At 40.7% G+C, this 9,006-nt stretch overlaps 1 pseudogene; it reads left to right on the plus strand.

Annotated features, from left to right (window-relative positions):
- The window catches only part of LOC103105110 (zinc finger protein 420-like), a 54,421-nt pseudogene extending 46,100 nt beyond the window's left edge, over positions 1-8,321 (plus strand).
- The last annotated feature ends 685 nt before the right edge of the window (positions 8,322-9,006 follow it).

Here is a 9,006-nt window from a genome sequence, read left to right on the forward strand (position 1 = left end):
AAAGATTCTGGAGTTTTGCAGAACCAGAGAGCCAAAGGCATGGGCTAAGCTTTACTCTTCCTCTTTTGGGGGGCTCTAAACTCTTTTCTGTACCTTCCCATGTGATTTTAGGCCCCTCAGCTTGGCTGAAATTGCTCCTCCCCCCCCCAAGTTACCAGTGACTTCTTTTATTTACAAAACCTTATCTAATGACTCCCATTGCTTGCCATCATCATGAACACAAAGGTCAAAACTAGGTGCTCCCATATACACCATGTTCATGAACTAGTCCTTGGTAGCTTCTGCCTGTATACGCCAGCCCAGGTGCCAGACAGGTACCCTGTCATTCATCCACTCAAGTTAAAAGATGGTTAGAGCATGATAGTTAATGGGGAAAGGTACACCGGATCGCAGTAGTAACACAAACAGAGACATTATGGTATGCATCCTTACCAAAACATGTGAGCACTCAAGGGGTAGAGCTATTTGCTTTATTAAAAACTTTGCAAATTGGGAAAGATAAATGGGTCAATATTTACAAAGATTCCCAGTACACATTCTCAATAATTCATGCCACAACAGAAATTTGGAAACAGAGGATTTTTGACAAGTGCAGGCAAAGAGATCAAGTATGCCAAAGACATAATGCAACTTCTTGAGGCCATACAACTGCCCAAGGAAGTGGCAATAATAAATCCACTGTAGATAACACATGGGGGCTAAAGATCATGTGTCCTTAGGAAACTGTAGAGCTGACATAGCAAAATTTGTAGCTAGAAAAGGACCTCTACATGTATTGAATTTATCGATAGTTGAGCAGGACAATCTAACTAATGCCTACAATGAACAGAAAATTCAATCATGGATAAAGAACTTGGGGGCAAAACAAATAAGGGGTATATGGTTTTCACAACTAGGTAACCCCATCCTGCCTAGTATGTTATTCTATCATGTGTGCAATGCAATACATGCAGAAGCACACTAGGGAACCCAAGCAGTGATTGATTCAGTAAGATGATTTTGGACTGTACCAGGAATATCCTTATATGCCATAAGAGTGTCAAAAATGTAAAATTTGTATGCAGTTCATTCAAGGAGTTTATAAGACCAAAGTGTTAGGAGGTCGTCCCTTAGCATATACTCCGTTTGAAGGCATACAGATAGATTTTATCAATATGCTGACAGACAAAAGGTTTCAGTATTGCCTTATTATCATAGACAGACTGACTAGATGGCTAGAAGTTTTTCCTGCCAAAAAGAACAATGCAGTGTTTGTGGTCAAAATCCTATTAAAAGAAGTCATACTTAGATTTGGGATTCCCACAAAATTGGACTCAGACCATAGGAGTCACTTTAATCAATATTAAATGAAATTTATAAAAAAAAATCTAGGAATACAAGCAACATACCATACACCGTATCATCCTCAAAGTTCAGGGCAAGTGGAGAGATTAAATAAAGACATCAAAACATTGGTAGGAAAATTCTGTGCAGAAACACACCAAAAATGGACAGACATTATACCATTAGTTCTGTTCCATCTTAGAACAAGACCCAGTGGACATCTGCACATCTCTCCATTTGAGATGTTATATGGACATGCAATTTGGCAAGGAAGGACTTGTAAACCAGCTTACATTGCAATCATAGGTGGAGATTGTCAATTAACAAAACATATACAAGCTTCACAAACAAAAATAGCAGAGTTGCACAAAATGGGCTTGATACAACAAACAGTACCCCTGGATTACAATTTGCACAACATCAAACCAGGAGACAAAGTATACTTTAAATTTTTCAATAGAAAATGTGTTAAAAGGGACTAAGTGGTGAGACGGTATAGAAAAAAGGCAAGGAATTTCAGAAGTTTATTGAGAGAATTCTTTAGACTCCCGTGTGGTCAGCCACAATGTGACAAGGAAATCACTTTAAAAGACTGATATATATTAATTTAAGGTCGCCAAGGAATTCAGCTATGTAATTCCTAAATGAAAACTCAAGTCAGCCGTCAGCCTTTTATAGAGTTTAATTACAAACAGGAGGAAGAAAGGAATTAGAGAGAGAGAGAGAGAGAGAGAGAGAGAGAGAGAGAGAAAGGGTAGAGAAGGGAATAGGGCTTAAATACCCCTTCTGTTTAGGCTGGGCCAAAAGGCCCAAGCCCTTAGATAGCTGGGGCAAAGAAAGGAGATCAGTCCCTATTACTCACGTGACCAAAATGGAGAAACAGTCTCCGGGGACCCCACCTTCAGCTTCCTTCAGAGCAAGCTTCTCAGAGCACCTCTCCAACCACTCAGAGCCAAAACTCTCCAACCAACAACCTCAGTCCTCAGACCCCTCTATCTTTAAGGAAACCATCCAAGTTCCCTCCCCTCAGTTCTCACATCTACCAATCACTGTCCATCATTTTCCCTGTGCCAATGGTGGCTCTAGCTTAACCCAGGACCGCCCAGAGGTCTGTGGCTTTGCTGCAAATGTCTGTTGGAGGTCATATTCTCAAATAATTAAATCTTGATCTTTTGCTACAGCCCTTCCTAAATCCTGTTACCCTGAGTAGGGTGGAGATTGGAATAATTAAATTTTGATCTATGCTGCAGCCCTTCCTAAATCCTGTTAGGACTGAGTAGGGTGCAGATTGCAATTTCCAAGACTTGGTTCTGTCATTCCAAGTATCTCTATTGTATCAATTCTAAAATCAATCATGACTCAAAGAAATTCCTGTTCTGTGCTTAAGCATAGGTCAAAGCCCTTTCCATTGTTCAGCAAAAGGTTTCTGTCCTAAAGTAATCTTAAGAAGGAAGGAGGAGGAACCTCCCATGCCAATGGGGTTCACATTCCAATAGACTATCACTAAGAAATTTTCCAAGTATGAAATTTCCCAATGGTGAAATTTCCAACATTTATAAGTCTAAGAAATTTTAAGGTTTACAGGGAACTGAGGCAAACAGAGGTTAAATAACTTGCCTGGGGGCCCCTAGGTACCTTGTATCTGAGGCTAGTTTGAACTTGTTTTTCTGACTCTTAAGATCAGATCTCTTATTTCTTTACTTCCAGGTGACTTTAATTTCCAGATAATGGAAGCTGTGAGATGTGCTTATCCTTCTATGACAGAGGTAAGTAAATATGGAATTTTCTTATTCTAAATGGCTTTCACTTTGCTGGTGGAGCTGTGAATTGATCCAGCCATTCTGGAGGGCAATTTGTAACTATGCCCAAGGGGCACTAAAAGTCTATCTGCCCTTTGATCCAGCTATAGAACTGCTAGGTTTGTACCCCAAAGAGATAATAAGGAAAAAGTCTTGTACAAGAATATTCATAGCTGCCCTCTTTATGGTGGCAAAAATTTGGAAAATGAGGGGATACCCTTCGATTGGGGAATGACTGAAAAAATTGTGGTCTCTGATGGTGATGGAATACTATTGTGCTGAAAGGAATGATGAACTGGAGGGATTCCATGTGAACTTGAAGGACCTCCAGGAACTGATGCAGAGTGAAAGGAGCAGAACCAGGAGAAATTGTACACAGAGACTGATACACTGTGGTACAATCAAATGTAATGGACTTCTCTAGTAGTAGCAATGCAATGATCCAGAACAACTCAGAGAGATTTATGAGAAAGATGCTCTCCATATTCAGAGGAAAAACTGGGAACAGAAACACAGAAGAAAAACAACTGCTTGATCCCATGGGTCTATGGGGATGTGATTGGGAATGTAGACTCTAAATGCACACCTTAGTGCAAACATAACAATATGGAAATAGGTGTTGATCAAGGACACGTGTAAAACCCAGTGGAATTGCACATCGGCTATGGGAGGGGTTAAGGGGAGGGGAGAGAAAGAATATGACTCTTGTAACCAAGGAAAAATATTCTAAATTGACTAAATAAAATAAAATTTTAATTTAATTTAAAAAAATAAATGGCTTGTACTATCTCTTCCAAACTTCCAAAGGTCCCAATAATGAATACCATGGAAACCATTTGTAATGGAGGTTTGTGGGTGATAAAAGAAACAGGATATAGGAGAGACAGCTGAGGTTTAGGGTTCTCTCAGAGAGAGGAGAGGGGTTTTGAAGAATTTCCCCCTTCAACCTTCCCTCTTCAGATATGGCTGCTCTTACAGATGGGCTCTTGTTCCCCCTTGTCCTCCTCCACTACTAAAGCCTAAATGTTTCCCTCCCTCTTTAAGATTTTCTACTCACACTTGATTCAAATTTGGGAAAGGATAGCCACTTTAATACCAATCAATTCAATGAGGGTAATACAAAGGAATGGCTGGCAGGGAAAAGAATGGGAAAAGAAAATGGGGGGAAAGGGGTCCCTTTTCTAATTAACTCCTTTTCCCTCCCTCCTTGAGTTTGGGGCGAACTCAGACTTTGGCAGCCTGAGTCCCCTGAAAGATAGGTTGACTGATCCTGGGTTTGGCCCCTTGACCACAGTTCAGACCCAGGGCAACAGGAGTTGAGTTATAAAGTCTGACAGAGATTCAAAAATGTCTTTCTCAGGTTCCTCTTCAGTAGTCTTTTCAGTTGGAAAATGTTGGGGGGAAAGATTTTCAGTCACTAGCAGGAAAAAGGTGGATAACCCTCAGGAGAAAGTCTTAACCAACCCTCTCTCTTCAGCTTCTCCCAAACTGAGAGACCAACTGCTCTTCAGAAAGGAACCTTCTCCTTCCTCAAGACTTCAGCCTCCTGGGCCCCCTCCCTCCCCCCCATGAAAAGAAAACTCTTCCTTTAATGCCAGCCTCTGTCACAAATCCTCCATTTCCCATTGTCCACATAGTGCCATCCTGGCCCATGTCAGTTACTTACCTTTGTGAACCTTAAAAATTCCCAGACCCTACTTCATAAGATTGGATTAAGACCATTCCCCATTTGGGCAGTGAACTCTACTTAGATCAGGAATGTGAGAACTCTACTTCACCTACTTAAGTCTGCCCTAGGGGAAGATAAAGTTGTAAACTCTTTTCTGAACAATGAAAAGTACTTATACCCATACTTAAGCCATGCCTATTTTTAGAACTAATACAAAGGGGTGCTAAATACCTATAAAGGTCAGGCAACTTGTGAATTTACAAGGAATAAAGAAGTTTACTCAGAACTTTCCTGGTGTGAATTACTCAAAAATTTACACTTTCTTAGGTGTGGACTAAGAATGGTCTGTTCTTTGAAAAACGTCTACTGTGATTGGTAGATGGGAGAACTTAGGGGAGGTGACATAGGAGAAAATTCCCTATATAAGGAGATGAGAAATCTGAGAGAGAAAACAGTCTCTAAGGAGGCTGTTGGGAGAGTCTCTTGAGGACAGTCAGAAGAATCCCTCTCTGGAGAAGGATGGCTGGCTGAACTGGTGTCTATATTCTTGCTTGAACAGATCTTGTGGTGAGTGATTAAGGACTGACTGATCTCTCTCTTAAGACTCAGGTCTAGACCTTTCGGCTAAGGCCCTTCATACTTATTCCTTTCTTACTCTTTCTCTCTTTCTTTAATTCCTCATTGTATTATTCATCAAATTCTCTATAAAACCCAGTTGACTTGGGTATATTTCATAATTGGGAATATTTCCCTGGCGACCACCTTATATATTTGATTTAAAAACAAAACACTGTAGTGAAAACATATTTCCTGCGGTCACAAGGTCCTATCTAAGGTCCTATCTTATGCTAAGACTGAGTTGTGGGGAGGAGGGTTAGGATTATGTGCCAACAAAGTTTTTACAATATAAGTTTCATAATACAAAGGTCATTTCTATTGCAATCACTATAAAATTTAGCTCTTAAGTAAACTTGAACTATCCTGTGTAATGCTAACTCCAATGTACTAATTCATAACAATTAGATATATGTATATGCACTAACTTGTATCTAATGAAATCGGATTCATTCTGTCCCTATGTTGCCTCTCTAGTTGCAACATTCCCTCTTCCACCCTAAACTACTCGGACCCTGCCTGTTAATGGTTAACATGTTAACTCTTTCCTTTCTATCTATGTTAGTGGATTAGCTAATTAGTATACTACATATGCACATGTCTGGGTTTTGCACACATTTACATATGTTACATGTTATACATACACATGTATGCACATCCTCTAGTACTAGAGATCTATTTATAGATATACAATTTATGGGCTGCCCTTATTTACGGCACAGCCCCTAATGTCAGTGTGAAATTTGTTCATGTTCTAGTTATGTCATGGTGGATGCCTACTAACTCCTCTTCAGGAAATCCTCTTCTCATGTTGCCTGAAGATCTCTTCTTCATTCTTCATGTGTAGATTCCAATGTGCAAGTGGATGCAATTCCCTATATGTGAAATTAATGTGATTGGTGATTAATCTTGTGTGACCCATATTTCTGAAGTTCATTCCCCTAATGTCTTTGACTCACGGTTCTTTCCAGTTGTCTGTGTGTCTTCCATCCTTTGATGTTGCTTGAAGTTTGTCACAGGTCCTGGGTACCTTCTCCTCTACAGGATACATACTTGCACTGTTCTATCTGAGGACGAAACCCAGAGGAGACTTACATATTTCCCCTATGAGATATTGTACGGACAGCCAGTATGGATAGGAAGGACCTCTAAACCGTCTTATGTTTCCAAGCTGGACAGGGAATGCCAGTTACACACCTATCTGACACAGATACAGGATAAGCTGGAAGAACTGAGAAGACTAAGACTACTAGTGCAAAGGGTCCCACTAGATTTCTCATTGCATAACATCAGACCAGGGGACAAAGTGTATATGAAAAATTTTATTAAAAAACCTACAGAGCCCAGGTGGATTGGCCTGTACGAGGTAGCTCTCACCACTCCACATCCATCAAAGTAATAGGAAAAGAATCATAGTTGCATGCATCTCACGTTAAACATCACTACACTCATGACAGAGTGCCAGAAGACAACTTGACGGAAGCCCAAGAATCCATGAAAACAAGACGCTCCAAGAACAGCCCTTGATAAACAAACAGAAAGCCCAGGAATCCCACAGAAATGCACAGGAAGAAATGGAGATACTGAACAGAGACAGCCCGAACGACAGCAAAACAGAAACAGAATAGTGCCCAACACAGATAGTTAACATATAAACAACTCTCCATCTCAAGCCTAGACTAAAATATCATTAACCTCTACAATCAGCCACATAGGAATATAATAATTACCTTACAATCACACATCCACAAGGTGTCCAGGGAACTATCCTATATAGTCCTTGTTGCATGACGCCTTCCCCTAAAGAGGCCTAAATTATATATTTCTATCTTCCAGATGCCCAAGACTTCCCAGAGAAGATTTGACCAGTTGAAAACTGGAGTTTTCAACAAGGGGAAGCACCATGGCTGCTAGAACAAAAGGCTCAAGGAGTTCCCATCCAGGTGAGTGAGATAAAAGGAAATGTGTGAAAATGAATGTGTGAAATGCCCCCTCAAGGGGCATCTAGGTTGTAGTAAAGGGTGTGCTAGACATGGGAGATCTGACTTGGAATTTATTTTCCGACACATTTCAATAGAGGGCTCCTGGGAAATTAACTGAATTAACTGAGCCTCATTTTCCATATCTATAATAAGGGAGAATATGTTGGATTCTATGGCCTCTAAGTTCCCTTCCAGTGATGATAATTTTCTACAAAGTAATTGTTGGGAATGCCTGGGCTCTCAAAGATTTGGAGTACCCAAAATGAGCTCTTTCCTAGGTTTATTCAAATTAGCAAGCATTTATGAAGCTCCTACTATATACCAGGCCCTTTGGGAAAGCACCAGGGAAACAGAGGAAGGCAAGGGGAAACCCCTGTTCTCAAGGACTTCCCTTCTTGTGGGAAAGACAACATGAAAACAGCTAAGTGCAAACCCATTATGTCAAGGATACAGTGGAGATAATCTAGAAAGGAAAGGCACTAAGGCTCAGGAGGACTGGAGAAGACTTAGTATGGAGAGAAGGGTTGGATATGGGATTTCACAGAAGCCAGATGCGTATTGTTAGCCTCAGGGGCAGCTAGAGAAAATCCAAGGAGTCAGAGGACAGATTGTTCTGGTCTAGAGACAAAAGGAGGCCTGTACCATTGATGTGTGGAGAGGAGTGAGATGAGAGATGACTGAGGAGGAAGGAGAGGGGAACAGGATGAAGAGATTTAACAGACAGACGGGGTTTTCTGTTTGATCCTGGTAAGAGGGAGCCAAGGGAGTTTCTTGAGGAGACAGTGACATGATCAGAAAGGCATGTTAGGAGGATGAATGTGACACCTGGGTGGAAGATTGAGTGACCTGGAGAGAGACTTGAGGCAGTGAGACCAAGAAGCAGGCCCTTGGAGTACCTCAGCAGTGAGGTGATTTAGGCCTGATCCCAGAAAATGGCAATATTGGGAGAGAAGGGGAAATATGAGAGAGATAGTACCAAAGGAAAATCAACAGGACTTTCCATTCCATTGAATTGAATTGGACGTGAGTGGATCAGAGTTGGATGATTCTTGGGAAGGGAAAACATTGTTCCTGCTATCCAGGAGCTCACCATTTAATATACAGACATGGAAATATTTTGAGGAGAAACAATAGATCATGAATCTCACTCTCAGATGAGGGAGTCAAAACTATAACTCTGATTGCCTTTGAGGGCAGGTTCTTCTTATCTGAGCCAGGTCAGTCCTTACTAGCTACTCTATATAAATTCTATTAACTATCAATCTACCTAAGCTAATCAGTAACTTTAAACATTTACAGCTTCCTAAATCTGTTTCCTCTATCCAAACTGCCAGCTAGTCAAAACTGTCAGTCCTTCCTAACTGAGAAAGATAGACACAGAACTCTTGCTCTCTCTCAGGAACCAGAGAAAAAAAAGCCCTCACTTCAAACTAAACTTCTCTTATATATCTCCTTCGTCTCCTAGGTCATGGAATCTTTAGCACTAGCTCAGAGAAGGCTGTCAGTTACATGACTCTTACTGAGAAATCTTTCTGTTCCCTTGCCTCTTAAAGAGACAGAGGGAGAGATTAAGAAACTCCTTCTAACAATAGTAATGATAACAACAAAAATAATGACA

Source organism: Monodelphis domestica, chromosome 4 (genome assembly GCF_027887165.1).
Source record: "Monodelphis domestica isolate mMonDom1 chromosome 4, mMonDom1.pri, whole genome shotgun sequence".
NCBI lineage: Eukaryota > Metazoa > Chordata > Mammalia > Didelphimorphia > Didelphidae > Monodelphis > Monodelphis domestica.